General features: G+C 35.9%; 2 protein-coding genes across 3 annotated transcripts in view; one reads left to right on the top strand and one right to left on the bottom strand.

Moving 5' to 3' along the window:
- Positions 1-18,727, bottom strand: part of Arpc1 (Actin-related protein 2/3 complex, subunit 1A) — a 150,374-nt gene that overhangs the window by 97,761 nt on the left and 33,886 nt on the right. The window contains exon 2 of the mRNA XM_067105197.1: positions 1,223-1,294. The gene's annotated coding sequence lies outside the window, so the exon portion shown is untranslated. The remainder of the gene's footprint in view (positions 1-1,222; positions 1,295-18,727) is intronic.
- Positions 1-18,727, top strand: part of LOC136839316 (paramyosin, long form-like) — a 127,421-nt gene that overhangs the window by 21,915 nt on the left and 86,779 nt on the right. The window lies entirely within an intron of this gene.

Genomic DNA, 18,727 nt, shown 5'->3' on the forward strand with positions numbered 1-18,727 from the left:
TTGAATTAACACTGGTCCATTTACAAAAGCAGGAGATTCGATCTGTCATTTAGGAACGTCCTTAAAGAAGCGAATTACTTCATGTACTGCATCACCCGTCTTCTTGCCCAGACAGAACGAAGCGCTTTTAGTCTCAAATGGCCTTGGTATTAGTCCAAGTTAGTCTTATCAGACTGTCTGTCTGTCTGTCTGTCTCTCTCTCTCTCTCTCTCTCTCTCTCTCTCTCTTTCAGGCTTATACACACACATATACTATATATGTATGTATGTATGTATATATATAGTGTATAGTATATATATTTATATAATATATATATATATATATATATATATATATATATATATATATATATATATATATATATAATATATATATATATTTACCAGTAATTTGTCCCCCAATGGAAAGTGCAGATAAACGAAGGCTATAAATATATATAGATTAATATATATATATATATATATATATATATATATATATATATATATATATATATATATATATATATTATATTAAGGCTATATATATATTATATATATATATATATATATATATATATATATATATATATATATATATATATATATATATAAAGATATTTATATGACATATAATGACAGTCAACTGATATTTAAACAAGAGAACTGAATAAACATAAGGGAGAAAAATGGATATGTTAGTAACAACTGAAGGCATGGACATTTCTGTGATGAATTTGATCTGGATGTCAATGAATTAGCACATCAGTCAGCAAATCTCGTCTAGGATTTTTCATTTATAATTTTGAACTTTTTCGTCGGTACTCGTTTCTTTTAAAACGTGAAGTAACATTACAATGACAGGTAGAAAAATCTTGACTCAATTGTCAATTGATATTTGACAAAATCTGTAAAAATCAAAGACATCGCACTCTTGCTACCCTGAATGCAGAGAATAAACTATCAGGCTAATTTTTGTCATAAAAAGTGCCTTATCTAAATGCTACTTCACAAAGACGGCAACTCCCAAAAGTCTAAGAATAAAACTGACTTTCCGCGCGAAATTATTTTCCTCGCCTAGGAGGTGTTGCCCCATCTTTTTTTTTTTTAACTTTCTGCTGAGAACCACCACGGCTGTCTGAGGATCTGGGATGATTCTTGCCTCCAATAAAAGCAGATTTGCAGAATAGCCGCAGATTTGCGAAATGAAGGTAGACACACAAGAATTTCTACTTTGTTCCTACCTGGTCTGGTGTCTCTGTTCCCCGCCATGTCACCTGCTTTGGTTGTTCGTCAGCAAAGTCTTCATAGGTAATCTGAAAATTAATTATATTCAATTACTTTAATTTAAAGGCCACGTTTTAAAGGACTTTATTCTTTCTAGTGCTAGACTGGACATGGCACCATTCCTTTAAAGTTTTGGATCTCACCTCACTTTTTGAGATCTGGGTAAGAAATGGTGTCACTCTCTCAAGTTTTAGATTAGATATGAAGTCACTTCGTTCAAGACATAAAATAATATATAAAGTTCAAGGGCTCTAGATAAGACAAGGCAACATTTATTTTGATTTAGAAAAAATTATTTTTAGGTTGTAAATTATGCAAAAATTCAGTTTGTTCAAAACATAAAAATAAACCATTATATGAAAAATATAGCTGTAGATAAGACAATGTATAATTTTTTGTTTCAAATAAACTATGACTACCTCATCTCTAATTCACAGAGATAGTTTATTAAGCTCTAGATTACAAATGAAATCACGCATTTTAAGTTTTACTAGGATACGACAACACCCCTTTTAATTTCTAGGTAACACTTGACGTAATTTTTTTCAAGCCCACAGAAGAAAAATAATGAACTTACTGTTTGTCATTTATGAATAATTCAACGCTCTCTTAGTAACCTTAAGAGATAACACATTCCTTTGAAGTTCTAGATAAAATATAACGCTTTTCTATATTCAGGTAACACACGGCATTACTTTCTCCATTTCGATTTGAAAGTTTTTAAAAGTCTCAGATATGATTTAACACCATTTTTTTCCAAGTTCTAATCAAGACATGAGGCTTTTCGCGGTCGCGGTTCAGAGTGTAATTTGATTTTAACGTATACAAGAAGTCCTTCACATTTTTAGCTAGGGAGATTTGTTTGTTAGTTGGGAAAGGAAGAAGGTTGGGATGGGGGGTCGGGGGCCAGGTGGAGTGAGTGTTGGGAGTTCGCCACTGGCTTTGATTTCGTAACGTGAAATGTTGCTGCATCAGTCTTATCTATTTGATAAGTTTTTAAATTCAGACTAAACTTATTTCGAAAGGTTGTGTCAGAATTTGACTTGACTTGTTTTGACAATTACAGTTGTATTTAGTCAACATTTTTGATAAATTGTTATATTTAGGCCACATATTTTTAGCACTTTATGCCACATTATAATTAAACTTCAGCTCGAATGGAGGTTTCATAAAGCAACAAATAACATCGTAAAGCAAAGGCTGAAATAGGAAATAAATTAACTGAATAAACAAACTTTATCGATAAATAAAAAGTCTAAGAGAGAGACTCCTATACTATGAGTTTGCAGCATCAGGTGGGGAAAAATTTCTAAAATGATTTTGCTGTGGCATAAAGCCAAACACTGTCTTCATAATCTTTTTGGGGCAAAGGAACACAAGAGTGAACACTGGAGGAACAAGCAACAATCATACCAGTTTAACGTACATGTTTGCTCACTGGATCATACAGAAGAAAGAGTAGGGCCAGACTGCCGAAACGTTATTTTTTGAAAGATTAATTTAAAAATCCATAATGAACGTGATGCACTTTCAAGGCATTACCATTATCAGTTCACCATCGGACTTCACAATACATCTTTCCATACAATGAAAGGGGCAATTTAAAACTCTTCAAGATTTGAGGAATAGAATATAAAATTTAGGATAAAGGCCAAGTGCTGGGCCATACGAGGTCATTAGGGGCTGAAAAGGAAATTGAGAGTAAAATGGTTTTCAAGGTGTAACAAGAGGAAAATCTCGCAGTTTCACTCTAAAGCAACTGTTAGGAGAGGGTGGACAGTAAGATGGAAGAGAGAGAACATATACGGGGGTAGATTAAAAGGAATGAAAAGGGTTGCAGCTAGGGGCCGAAGGGACGCAACAAAGAACCTGAAGTAATGCCTACAGCGCACCGCATCAGGTGCAATGACAGCACTTACCCTCCTACGGTGTATAAAGTTTGAGGGTTGGCCACAACTTACAGCATGTAATGCCCAAAATGTGGGAGGAGCACCTTAGGAAAAGTTAACAACTTAGTTTAACAGCGTGTAGTGCCCAAAATGTGGAGGAGCACCTACAGCTTATTGTGGAATCTGAACCACATTATTAGGAAAAAGTATCACCACATATAAATACTCTAACTCAGTAACAGATATGGCCTTTTTACTGTTCTTCAGTGATATCCTTTTGCAGAACAGCTGATATTCTGATGTCCCCTGACAGCTTTAATTTGAATGAAAAGAAAATTTATAGCCATTAAGCTATTCTTCCGAAGGTCTTGGGTTGGTGAACTAGTGGTTGTAATGAAATATGATGTTGTGTACTGAGAATCCTTATTGCTTTTAACAGAAATAAGGATTTTGGTGGCCCTAGTGACCCTAGAGAGTGAAAGAGAGCAGACTATACTAGACCAGCTCAACCAGACTTGGCTATGATGTCATACAGCCAACACGCCAGCATCAGTACAACAACTTCGCTGACGCAATGATGATATTTCACCTTTGTGAATGGAAACTGCTGTTATTATTATTAGCAGTAGTAATACTAGTAATAATAACACTGGCAACCTGTCTCCTTCCCTCGCTGAAGGCTTTTTGACGGAAATATATTGGTTCACTGAACAACTAGCCAAGGTCTTAGACAAGATCACAGACCTCTTTGTAACCTTTTCAATACAAGGTAAGGCATATACAGTACTATGAAGCAGCGTTGCCAACGGTTCTTCAGATAGAATATATAAATTTCAGTTTTTTAAAAGCTCCTATCGAAATATTAAAAAAATATATTAAAGATAACGGCAATAAAAGTGACGTACTTGATAATTTGAGTGAAGCAGTATTCCTTTCACCATACCAAGTGGCAAACCTTAATCATTTCCCTTTGTAAATGGTTGTTGTTGATATGCAGAGAATAGTGATGTCGGCAACTAATACCCCTGAAAAACCTCTTTCTGAGGTTCAGGAGAACTGCTGAAAAAAAGAAAATTCGAAGGTTCCACTTGTATCTCTGAAGCCGGCAACTCGCATAGAAATGAAAAGTAACGTATCATTGCACATAAACTCTGCAGTGGCCGTTACATAAAACATGAAAATTTGTTTGATTATTTCATCCATAAACTTTTACAAAAACAAACTTTAATTAACTGAAACCTTTCTGCAAAACACTTGTTCTGCTTTACAGTCTTAGTCTTACAATAATTACATCTAATTTTTCATTCCACGATCTAAGGAAAGATCTTTATTCATGAAACATGATTGTTACTTTTTCATCCATTTGCATAAGGTTTTACTATTTGTTTGCATTATCAAAATTTAAAAGCAACATAATAAAGCTTATAACAATGCTATGAAGCACTAATTAGGCTCTAAATGTGCCGAATTTATGTATTCAGTCACAGAAACTTCCCTTGTGCCACGACATGAAGAAGAAAATGCAGACTTAAGGCAAGCTGAAGGTGAACTGGTAAGCTAGAGTCGGTAAAGACGTTGAAAACACTTAGCTAAATGTGTCTCTGGACTTCCTATGAGGTCACCATATATTTTGTAAAACAAACTTTTTGATAATATTGCCCGAACTATTTCCAGATGGGCTCTGGGGAACAGGGTTCGAGTGGCTGTCAGAAGTCTGATGTACTTGTGATTAGTAGAGTGTAGGTTAATTAATGAAATCATAAAGCATTCGTGAGCACAACATCCTTTAAAGGATATGTTCAGACACTGGATAGAAACTGGAAATGCAGTAACAGGAAACTAGTCCTTCCAAAGAATGTCAACAATTACACGTGGACAAGATTGAGGTTACGCATTTGGTGCAACCCAGAGGTTGTCGTCTACCAATAAATCGATGGTCAAGAAAACACAAACTATTTCACCACAAAGGCATCCGAAGAAAAATTGCTTACCAGGAAGACAAAATCCAGAGGCCTGTAGAATTCCTTTACAGCAACTAGAAATTGTGGATGAAATTCGCAGTCAATATCTCCAAGGAATGTCAATAAAGTATCTTGTTTGCAAGAAGTTATTTACAAAGACTGTAGGGAGTAAAAAGCCAGTGTTTGCTAACAAAGCTTGTCAGCATCAAAGAAAATTTTTAATAAACCACAAAGATTTGGTCATAACAACAAAAATATCAAGAGTACTTTTTCTTTACGAAGCTGATGCTAATGAATTAAGCAAGCATGCCTGCACCAGTTGTTGGAAATGAAGCTCATAGAGTGTATCTACCAACTGTAAAAACATTAGGTGAAGAAAGTTTTTCCTTGAATCTCTCGAAGAGAATAGTGAAATAAAGTTAAAATTAGCTTGTTATTCCAAAACAGGTCATACGAGAGATTGATCTTTAACCTGGGATGAGCATGGAACCATTAGAATAAATGAAGCAATCAGTCCAATGTTTGCTCAACAACGTTTAGTTAAAAATAACTGGAAAAGAAGCATACCTAGCCTTTTAAAGGAAACGACAATCGGTCAAACCCATTTTTTTTTTTCTACCTCTCGTTCAGAATAACCTCTTAGACCTCTTCATATCTTTGCCATATCTTGCCTTGTCACTGGCGTCTTAGACCTGGTTGCCTAAGAGAAGTTGAAAGAGTAATTCCAGATAGTGGTGTAGATAAATGATGCAAAAGGTAAATAGTTTGCTGATACGTAATGATATTTTACAGTCTTGGGTTTCTGAAAGAACGTTTTTGAGACCAAAAGGACAAGGGAATAAGTTGTGAACGGCGCAAATGATACTGGAAAAGATAAAAAGTGGAGCATAAAATAACATTCTGTATTTTAAAGTATTAAACTGAAGTCAAGAGACCAAAAGAAACGAATGCTAAACACAAGTCAGAAAATTATCCGGCTGCGGGACGGGGGTGATCCGTAGACTCATTTGTTAGTTCACAGGGGGTCATAATGACTCCGTAGCAGATGGAAATGGGAACAAGAACTTGAAAGAAAAGATGAAAGGACTGAGTGAACTAGGCTCTTGTGTCTGCCACTCCAGCCATGACCATAGTTAAATATCAGTCTGTAATAAGATGTTAGGATTCGATTTATTTTATTGGCTAAGAACCAAACCTAGCAACGGGACAGATTTATAACTCTTGACGCGAAATGAATTTCCATCACCAGTCTAATTCTTCATTGGCCGGTCAGAGAGTAGAACGCTGGGCCAGCAGCGTAAGGAGAGCTCTACCCACCCCTCCAATGAAGAACTATGACCATTGTAAACAGTCTGTAATAAGATGTTAGTATTGTATGCTGAAACCGAAGATTACAACGGGTTACATAAAATGGAAAGATAAACTTACTAAAATGGAGAGATAAATCTTAATATCTTTTTTTTACAAAAGATTAGTTCAAAGGCTACTTTTGCATAAAAAAAATCGAGAAAACATCCTCAGTCAGACACGAAAAAAGTAGCCATATCGAAGCCAGAATTAACTTTAAGCTTTAAAGCCTAATGGAAGACAGATGTTTGTCGCGAACAGTGTCTATGAAAAGGGTCAGGCTGTCTGGGCAACGGATAGAGTCAAACTGATGATATATTTCGTAGGACATAACGTTATTATAGGTTAAGTAACTCGTCGGTGAAATCATCGTTGTTTGCCATCTTTTTTATCAAGTTAAAGAAAAAAAATGAAAAGGAAGACAAAGCGGGAAGAAAACGAACAGTGGAGATGAGTCAGGGAGGAGGTAGCCAGTATGATGCTTTGTGTTGGAAGCGAAAAGGGATTCAAGAGGCATCGCGTCAGATGTTTAATTTTGTCTTTAGTCGCCAAGCAGTAGACTGATGCCGAGTGACGTCACTCCCTTCTCATGCCCGAATGAGCCACTTGTATTACATCATTATAATGAGTTTTTTTCATTATAAAATGTACTGGAAACGTTTGTACGGATGATATTTCATTTATTTGCAAGAAAACTTAAAAACATTTCAGGAAGACGAAAAGGATCAAGCTGCACTAGATTGGGCCAAAGGGCAAAAACAACAAACATCTGGAGTAGAACTAATTAAAATGGTGTTCTAAAAAATACACTGCACGGTATGCAAAACATCGAAAGGGATTTGGTATGTGGAAGACTATACATAAATTTATGTATGTGTGTATATATATATATATATATATATATATATATATATATATATATATATATATATATATATATATTATATAGAGATATATATATATAGATATATATAGATGAGAGAGAGAGAGAGAGAGAGAGAGAGAGAGAGAGAGAGAGAGAGAGAGAGAGGTAACAATATTACAAGGAAAATGCTGAACTAAAAGACCTCGGAATTTTCGTAAATTACCCGGGACCTTTTCAGCTGCAAATAAAATCGCAAACGGAGAGACAAAGTAGACAACTGCGAAGAAGGGAAGGCCCCAGATAAACGTGAAGATAAAGAGTGAAAGACAACGAATAATGAAAGAATCTGGGAGGTTGCCAGGAAGGTCTTATTATGCTCTTGTCTATGTCGCTTAACACACCTCGGTCTAGGGCACCGTTTATAAAGCATCAGGCGGTGTTTTAACTCATGAGCTTAGCCCCTGTGAAGGAGTGGGAGAGTTGCAGGGTTGGGGATGATAACTCCCTAAATCTTGGCAAGTAGAAAGACTAGCAACAAAGTGCTAGCAATGTTTATGAAAAATAAATAATAAAATTCATGTGACAATACATTAGGAGTCTAAGCTAGGTTTGTGACCGTTCAGCTATTAAGAAACTGTAGAGCCATCTACTCAGTACAGCAGACAGTAATCTAAAGAGACTGCGAATGATAATGTCTAGCTGATAGAGGGTCGGTAACATGGAGTGGCGATATCCCTGTCGAGTACGTAACCTTAGGGGCCCTACGGAAACACTCCGTCCACATATACTGAAACACTCGGTCCACCACGCAAGCTGTGTCATGTAAACAAACCGACGACGGAAAAGGCCAGCAAGTAATTTTTTTCCACTCAAAGGTTTTGAAACTGTACTTAGAGTGAATTATCAACTAACGACTACCACAAGAAAGACACTTTTGACTTATATAGAATAAAATTTCTCTTAAAAGGACAAAATAATAAAAATACCTGCAGAATTCATAGGCCCACCGTTTGCTTGGCCAAGGTTCTTTTCTCTGCTGTTAGCATTGTTAAAAGCTATTTTGACCTTGGCATGATAATTCGATAACTTTTACTTTTGAGAAATTATTTCAATATTAAGTTGCGCTTAACAGGGTTTAAATGACATACCATCTTACCAAATGATTGGTTTGAGGGCATAGGTGTAGCCTAGGGTACCAAACTTCATTTTCTTGCTATCACCAGTCTATAAGACATATCGTTTGGTGAAAACTTAAATTAAACCAAGATTTCTTATACTTAAAACTACAACTATTTTTTTTACCCTGAATTGGATATATAAGTTGTTTTCTACGGGTTGTTATTGCAGTCATGAAATACTGTCACCAAGTGTGACGTTTCAGAATTTCCATGAGAAACTACGTTTGATGAAATACATTATGGTCAACAACACTAACGCTACCATTACACGCCTAAAACTGAAAAACTGATGGCATAGACTGTATCTTACAGGCCTACCTACTGCAAAAAGCTCTTGATGACTGACAAAATACAGCAAGAATCCTTATGCATCAACAAGACGCGACTTGTTGTTCCTTATGCCTTAATTTCCGTGGTTCACTGTGCTTAGTAAAGTTAGTGGCCAGTGGCCACAAGGATGAGCTGCTGCAAACAACGCCGCCCTGGTGGCGACTCACTAAACTACGTTGTACTAGTTTCCACATTCTATCTCCAGTTATCATTGACTCCAATCATAGTCCCTCTATGACCTGGCTTAGGGGATACTTCTCTCGTTGATAGGTAAACATTCAACGTAACCATTGTCTGGTTTGAATTGTATGCTCTCCTTATTCGATCAATGCTCAGTTTTAGAATATTTTATACTGATAATTTTATCAGTAAAATGAAATTGCTCCTAATTTGTGTTATCCCATACACTGTGCTTAAAGAGACTTTGGGATTTTGAATAACTGTCGATATTCAGTATCATGGAAATTCTACTTTTGTGAATAAGAACAAATTTATGTAAAGCGGCTAAAATACTGTCGTCATGACTAAAAGAAACTTAATAATAAGGATAACCAGGACTCCTGAGGATTACATACTTTTTTCCACACTTACGCTTCATACACACGCAAATGTATTATATATATATATATACGGGTGTGTGTTATCCACGTGTCTGGATATACTTTCCTGCCGCAACGGCAATAAGCTGAACACTTCTAAAAATACAATTCCACAAAAAATATATGCAGGCTAGCTTCTCCTCCAATTTTGTAAGAGTTCTAAAGGTTAAGAAAATATGTAACCATTAACAAGTAATCAATGAAACAAAGTAAAAGGTAAACGACAAAGAAGTAATTTCTTGTGCAGTTCATTTTCGTGAGCCAAAATAAACCAACTGTTTTCCTCCTGTTTACAACTTGGTTTTACTTGCTTTTAGCGCGGATGTTAGACTCACTATTAATCGATTTTTTTTTTCACAAGAAAAACCCTTAAAAACGATAGAGGAAAAGCAACAGCTTTATTCATAAAGTACTGACGAATTTTTTGATTTTCATATGGGAAAGGATCTGAATAGATTTTTTAAAATTTTGATTAATGAAATAACAATGGGTTAATGCCAACAGAGTAACGATATGTCATCAATTTTTATGACAGAAATTGTTTGAATAAGATAGATATAGCTATTTTAAAGCTTTCATATTGAAGTAAAGATCAGTGTTGGTTCATATGAAGGAAATGGTCTGAGTTCATATCTTTTGAAAATTTGATTAATGAAATGACAATGGGTTTTTGGTCTTTTATGGACGATAAAATCTAGGTAAAATCAATGAATTATTGTTGGTCTTCTATGAATGAAATAACGTGATTTTCATTTCAATTTTAAAGGATGAAGTGACGATGGAATGTCATCCGTCTTGTTTGAGTAAAATGTTATCTCGTATTTATAAAGAAAGTGTTATGACACTTTGAAGAAACCTTTTCATGCTGCATGGTCTTGTAACACTTTATGCATGAAGAAAAACAGTTTCATACATTTTTTTATAATTTGTTTCATGCACAGGAATCTGAAATCGTATTTACAAGACAGATTAATGGAAGGCAGGCGGGGCTTTAACAGTGAATTTGAGAAAACTTGTATAACTGTTAAGGATAAAGTATTCAGTTAAAAGTTTGAAAAGTTCATGTGTATACTACGAAGTCCTGCAGTATTATAAGAAAAGAACTATAGATATCTTGTAAATTTAACTATTATATATATATATATATATATATATATATATATATATATATATATAGATAGATAGATAGATAGACAGATAGATAGATATACAGTAGAGAAATTTCCAAGATATCTGTACTACTTTTTTTACCATACTGAAGGACTTCGTAGTACACACATGAACTTTTCAAACTGTTACTTGACCACATATATATATATATATATATATATATATATATATATATATATATATATATATATATATATATATATATATATATATATATATATTTGTATGTATAAGCATTAAGCTACAAACGTCCTTTAATATCCAATTCGCTCCACCTCGGATACAATATATTTTTCATAAATGTTACCCGAAGGGGAAATTTTTTAGTTGATAAAAGTTCGTCGTCTCGTGGGCTCGAACCACGGAAGACAAGAACTCAGGACTACAGTGACGCCTTCAACGACATATCTCGTCCGCAAGGGGAATTTTTTTAGTTGATAATAAGTTCGTCGTCTCGTTGGCTCGAATCACGGAAGACAAGAACGCTGGACTACAGTGACGCCTTAAACGACATATTGCGTCGTCTTGTGGGCCGGCCATGTCGTTTAAGGCGTCACTGTAAATGCTGAGTTCTTGTCTTCCGTGGTTCGAGCCCACGACACGACGAACATATTATCAACTAAAAAAAATTCCCCTTCTGGTAACATATATGAAAATATATTACTTCCGAGGTAGAGCGAATTGGATATTAAAGGACGTTTGTAGTATAATGCTTGTATATGAATCACGGTGATGTGATAAAATTCATTCATATATATATATATATATATATATATATATATATATATATATATATATATATATATATATATATATATATATATATATATGTATATAAAATATCATAATTGTGAAGTAGTTTCTCGTTCTGTAAACGATGCATTTTATCAATGTAACATTGGGAATGGCGATGATGATCAAAATGTGCCTGAAAGGTAGAAAATATCTCATAATATCACGGTGAACAGCCAGTCAAACAGGCTCAGGAAACTATTTTCAGAAAGCTAAACTTCCAGTATTTAAAATGACATAACTAAGGAAAGAAGACTTCAACTAAAATTCTTAAGGATCACGGAAAACCAGTTGAGCAACTGTCTGTCTGAAATTAATCACTATACTTTTAGTTATTTATTTTTTAATCCAAATTATTTAATGACCCAAAGTAGACTTCTGGCGTCTTTGTGTCGCCAGATTACCAAAAAATATCAAATCAATACCAACCAAATTTTCATATGATTTTGCCGCAAACATCTTCAATCGAAAATTGGTTTGTCTGATTCCAGAGGTTCACACTAGTATTCTTATTCACTTCAAAACTTTTCCTATTCAAATGCTGAATTTTCACCAACGCCAGGAGAACATCGCCTTATTCCACTCATCCACTTTCTTGTTCTGTCACCTGAAAAGTTGTGGTTATGTCGTTCTTTGTTTATGCTGAAGCGTCTTTCCTGATTGTGGGTTCCACTTTGATGTCGGGGGAAGAACAAGGGTCTTCGCTTTTATTCCAGTTTTTATAGTCTAAGCTTGCACTGAAATTAGGCAGAGTACACACACACACACACACACACACTGGTTTTAAAGAGAGACAGAAAACTATAAAAATGTTGAGAGAGAGAGAGAGAGAGAGAGAGAGAGAGAGAGAGAGAGAGAGAGAGAGAGAGAGAGAAATGAAAACAGTACGGTAATATGAATAGATAACTACAGAAAACGTTCTTGGAAAACAAGTTACACCTCTATCTGAACTCTGGTTATAAATCAGAGAGGACGCTGTAAAAAACGAGAAATTTTCAGATAAGTTAAAACTAAAACGAGCATCAAAAGAACTTTTACTTTTAATCGTGTTTTTTTTTCTTTCTAATTAATAATAGTTATCTTCAAGTTATTCATACCTGCAATCTGCCAGTCAAGGACAGCATCGCTCAAAGGAATAAAAATACAAACCCCTCATAATAATATAATAATATCGTTGATACTATTATCGCTACGACAAACGACAGTAACGTCCTAATTTCTCAGTAGAAGTAGTTCCTTTATATTCAGGGAAAAGACCAAGTTCTGAGGAGTCAGTGTCATCATATCGTGTTAATAAGGTCATTTGGAGGCCGCAAGTGCCAACGCTGAAGACACCGGGCTCGTTCTACATCATTAATTTTAGCATGCCACCTTGGCACTGCCTTGGCACTGTCGTTCCTCGTCCCTCCCACTCAATTCCCTTCTCTTCTGCTGCCTTCTGACTTTCTCTAACCCATTTGACGTAGTTGTTGGGTGATAAAAGTCCGGAGGTCCACACTATGCCTCTTATTCCCTTGCATGCCTTACCACCTGTGACGACATAAGGCCGGCTTAACCTAAACCAACCAGTCATCCAAGTTGACTTGCTGCGTCACCTGCATATGTATAGAAATAGACTTTTCCTTTTAGTTAGTACAGTATACGTAGAGAGTTATGTAATTAAGCTCCACATGCTGTCTCATTTTTGTCTGACAATCGCCTTTTTTTTCATTTTTTCACTACGAGTTACTCACTTGCCCTACCGCCATACCTTGGTGACTAAGAGTTACAGAGGATGGTTACTATTGACTTTTCCCCTCTTTTATTGATTTTTATCTTGATTCTCAGGAGTCTTTTAAGTTTGTCAGTAAAATCCTTCTGTCATTGATTTGATTATATGGGTTTTGGTTAATAATAATTCTTTTAACCTTACCGTATTTATAAGCTATTATTAATCTATATGTGGAAAGTTTTTTCAAGTTCCTGGTTCGGTAAAATTTGACATATTCGTATCTGAATTTGTTTTAATATTCATCTTATTGTGGAAAACGCTTATCGCAAGAAATAAATAATGCAACAAAATCTTCCCGGGAGCTTTAATTTATCTTTGTTCTTTTCCCTTTCTTTTTTCCTTGTCTCAACAATGCTATCTACCTCTCGCTTACCACTCACCACTCTCCTCACCAGACAATTCCTCGGTAAGCTGGCAGCGTCTTTGCCTAATTCCCCCGAATCGGATACAGCTCACTTTACAATCATTTGATCTGCTGAACAACCCATTAAACATCCCGACACAAGCCAAATTGGCAATTCAGACTTTTTGGCTATAAAGAAAAATTGTAGGTTGTCTCAACAAGCCTCCACCTGTGAAAGAAGGAGGAGAGGAACGAATACAATATAGCGCTTCGATACTCTAAAAAACGCGGGTCTAAAGCGATCCGATTCTAAGGTACTCGGCTAGGAAAGACATCGGCATTTTCATTAGTGGTATTTTAGTGCTGCTGTCGAACCTATTTCATTTGAAAGTGGTTTTTTATACTAATACCATCAATTTATCAATACATTTATATTTATGTACATCATTCCATTTTCCGTTGAAAGTCTGCCAGTTAGATCTGTAGGAAAAATGAATTTTTCCAAATGATTTGAGTGTAATTATAAATTTTACCTAGCATGAAGTCTGATACAGTCCACTACCTTCTTTCTGTATCAACACAAACGGGACTTGATTAACCTTCTTTTAAACTTACACATGCGCCAGTACTATTCACAAGAAGCTGCGTGGTTTGAAAGACAAGCATATTTGATAGGCACTCCTAAGTCAGTTAAAGAAATTTGTTTAAAATTGGTCTTGTCGCAAACACGGGACAAAGAAGTGACAAAATCCAATGTATTTCGGGCTACCATTTTCCTTGACTGAGGCTCATTTTAAATTTGTCAGTTAATCTGCAGTGTAGAAGTAGTTTGCTTTAGGATATAACCTGGTTGTTTTGAGGAAGTCATATAATTTTCTAGCAGACTCAAGCGTTCGACTCTCCGACCGGCCAATGAAGAATTAGAGGAATTTATTTCTGGTGATAGAAATTCATTTCTCGTCATAATGTGGTTCGGATTCCACCATAAGCTGTAGGTCCCGTTGCTAGGTAACCAGTTGGTTCTCAGCCACGTGAAATAAATCTAATCCTTCGGGCCAGCCCTAGGAGAGCTGTTAATCAGCTCAGTGGTCTGTTTAAACTAAGATATGCTTAACTTTTTTTTCTAGCAGACTCCCTTGGAATGGATTGTGCAATCAATTTCACCAATGTGCACTTACGACCTTCACCACCACCAACCACTACTACTACTACTACTACTAGTAATAGTAGCCGTGACAATGTTGTTTTCTTTTTATGAGTAATATTATGTCATTCACTACTTCAGCTCGAACACATGGAGGGCACCAAGTAAATTCCTGAATCATCACGGGAAACAACCCTTTCAAACGAGTATCGTTATAGGTAGCAGCCTATTAAACGAGTATCATAATGGGAAGCAACCCATTTAAACGAGTATCAATATGGGAATAAATCCAATTAAATGAATATCATCATGACAGGCAACCCATTTACACGAGTATAATTATGGGAAGCAACCCACTTGAACGAGTGTCTTAATGGCAAGCAACCCATCCAAAGGATTATCTTTATGGAAAGCAACCGATTTAAACGAGTATAACTATGGCAAGCAACCCATTTAAAGAACTTTCAGGGAAGCAACCGATTTGAATGAGTATAACTATGGCAAGCAACCCATTTAAAGGAGTATCTTTATGGGGAGCAACCCATTTGAACGAGTGTCTTTATGGGATGCAACCCATTTGAACAAGTGTCTTTATGGGAAGCAACCCATTTGAACGAGTGTCTTTATGGGAAGCAACCCATTGAAAGAATACATTTATGGGGAGCAACCCATTTAAATGATTATTTTTATTGGAACAAATCCATCTGAACATGGGAAGCAACTCGTTTGAACGAGTATCATAGTGGAAGCAACCCATTTGAACGAGTGTCTTTATGGCATGGCAAGCAACCCATTTAAAGGAATATCTTTACAGGAAGCAAATCCATTTGAACAAGTATATTTATGGAAAGCAACCCATTTGAACAAGTATATTTACTGGAAGCAACCCATTTAAACTAGTATAATTATGAGAAGCAACCCATCAAACTAGTATAATTATTTGAAAGTAACAACATATTTAAACAAGCGTCTTTACGGGAAGCAACCCATTTGAACGAGCATCTTTATGAGAAGCAACCCATTTGAACGAGTATCTTTATGGGAAGCAACCCATTTGAACGAGTATCTTTATGGGAGGCATCCTTTAGAACGAGTGCCTTTATGGGAAGCAATACACTTGAACAAAGCAGTACAGCGTTAATACTGGCAAAACCAGTTAAGAGGCCGTACTTTTCTCCGAAATAACCCTGAGGCCGTTGTGCTAATGCAAAGCTGCAGCCTGAAAAATTGGCGCCAAACGTGAAGCAATTAATTTTATCGCCATTAACCGTTTAAATGTGGGAACTCTTCTTCAATACACTTAAACAAACGCAGCAATTTGCGATTCCAAGAGTTTTGCAAACATTTGTTTTTGCTAAAGCTGCTGGTGGACCCTTTGGAAGTCACGGGAAGAGTTTCTTGCGCTTTGTGATGCTCGCCATCCTTGTTGTTTGTTTCTTCATGATTTATGATTTTTTCATGGTTTATGATTTATTCATGATTTACTTATTAGAAAGGAAAGAAAAAGTTCTTATAGGGAAGTCAGTTACATATTCAAACGTACATTTTCTAGGTTTCAGTGAAAATGATTTAGGCTAGCCCATTATGTTCAAAAAATTGAGGTCATTGTGTCTATTACAAATGCGTGAAGCATATTAATTTTATCGCCATTAACCGTTTAAATGTAAGTTGGGTACTCTTCTTCACTTAACGTGTTAAGACAGCGATGCCGACTGGTTGTGTGGGTGCCAGTCGTCGCTGGGAACGCTGCAAAACCTTCGGTAACAGCAATTTGACGATTCCAAGAGTTTAGTCAATATATTATATATATATTTTGTTTCAGCTAAAGGGTCCATTTTCACTGTACGCAGTGGAAACCCATCTGCATACCACAGGAAGTCATAAAAGGGGTGACAAGAAGAAAAGTTTCTTGTTCTAGAAGCTGAACCAGTTACAAAATCCGGTTTTGTGATGCTTCTTAATAATGTATCCTTGACGTTATTTGTTTCTTCGAACTTTGATTTATGACGTTCGTTCGTGCGTTACACAATTATTTCATGGTTTGAGATGATTTATTCTGAAGATGTGAGTGATTTTTACATGGAGATTAGAAAGGAAAGAAAAGCTCTTATAGTGGAAGATGCCATTTTTTACATTTTATGATTTTTAAACGTTTCTTCTTTCACAGGTATTTCTGTTCCACTCCATTCCTATTCCTTTTTTCTCCTCCTACGAGGAGGTTTCATTTGAGATGAAAATTATTTGACGTGTTATGTTTTGACAGATGAGTTATTTTCTGTAATTGGGGTTTTATTTTGAGCATTATTTCCTTAGAAGATTTTCTGAAATGAAACAATTTCATAATTGAGGTTATTGTTGTTTTTACAAAGGGTTTTATTAGTACTTAGTATCTCATTCCATAGATTTCAGTTAGGGAAAGATATAACTTACGATACGGTTCACGTTATGCTATCACACGATGTATATATCAAACCTCTGTTCATAAAACAGAGACTTAAATATATATCAGAAATGGCCGTTATATATATATATATATATATATATATATATGTGTATGTGTGTATATGTGTGTGTGTGTATGGAGAGTGAGAGAGAAAATTGAATGCTTAGCACAAACATTAAATTTTTCTTTGTATTTGCAAATCTATCGTTAATTCTTAACTATTTCTTGTACACAGTTAATTTCCCTTACCTTCTCTTATCACGTATAGAATAACTGCATATGAGGATAACATTCTGAAAACACTTGTAAGTGGCAATACTAATACAGAAAAAATGTGAAAGGTTACAGCAGAATGGTGTATCGAAATCACTTTCAAACAAAACGAGTTTGACAATGTGTAAATAAAATTCAATATTTCACTACTCCTTCGCATGGAATTTACTCACTCTGCATGTTAACGGAAGGAATATTAAGCATTTTAAAGAAAATAAAGGGCAATAAACGAATTGTCAATGTGTCAAAGCTGCTTTGCATGGAATTAGCCCTTCTTTAATTAAAAAGACTAACGTGATAAATTATTAGTATAAGCCAGGTCGCGTTCAAAATATAACTCTTTAGTGGACATGAAACAAGTGCCAGTAGCGCCCGTCCACTTACCAGTGTGCTTCTGCAATGTGAGATTAAGAGCAGACAGAACAAAAGACTCAGTTACCACAGCGGAACCTTTGTGAACGTGCATTTTTTAGCGTGTTGCCGCAACTGACGGAAAACACGGGGCTTAACAGATAACAACAGAGGAAAAGGTCGATTAGCTGGTTTCAAACAACTAGGTTTGCACCTCGTGTGACGACAGTGGCCCCTCCCCCCTAAAAACAGAAGAAAAAATCGTCGCTTTGATATTTCTCCAGATTTACAGTCTTTGATGGCTAACCGAACGCAATCCCAAGATATCCATGAGTTGGGCTCCCCAGATTTTGGTCTTTACTAAAGGTGACCACACGTAAACGAAATTCTCGATAAGTGTGTGTGTGTGTGTGTGTGTGTGTGCGCGCGCGCACGTGTATGTGTGTGGTTCTTTAGTTAAACTTCAATGTTCTATTTATAGCTGAATGAGCACCAGCGCCCCACGGAAAAACAAGTCGTAAGTTTTTGACATTCCTAGCTATGAGTCTAATTGCTTTTCCGATATACAAAGCGAAAATAGGCTAAAGAACCAATATAAGAATGACAGACTGCTTGACAGACTGCTTAACAGACACATTTTCTTGCAGTATACATATGTAGTATGTATTAATGTAAACAAAGAGGAGGAAAGCAAAGACAAAGGCCACTTACAGTATCCCGTAGTCTGGGGCAATGGGACTAGAAGCACTCGGCCTAAAGGGAGAGCTTAGCGCAGCTTGAGCAAATCTTGGCCGGGATCCTAGTCGCAGATAATCCCAAAAGAGTAAGAAAACAATGTCTTAAGGATTCGATTGAGTCATGTTGGGAGCAAATTCAACAGAGCAACCTTGAGACTCGGTGCTGCGATGCCCTTAGAAGTAAAGACGGCTAATGCACACTCGCTCATGGAATAAGCGAGATGCTTGGAAAAGACAAATGGGCCATCTGCACTGGATAGTTTGGGTGC

This window comes from Macrobrachium rosenbergii, chromosome 6, assembly GCF_040412425.1.
Source record: "Macrobrachium rosenbergii isolate ZJJX-2024 chromosome 6, ASM4041242v1, whole genome shotgun sequence".
Taxonomy (NCBI): Eukaryota; Metazoa; Arthropoda; class Malacostraca; order Decapoda; family Palaemonidae; genus Macrobrachium; species Macrobrachium rosenbergii.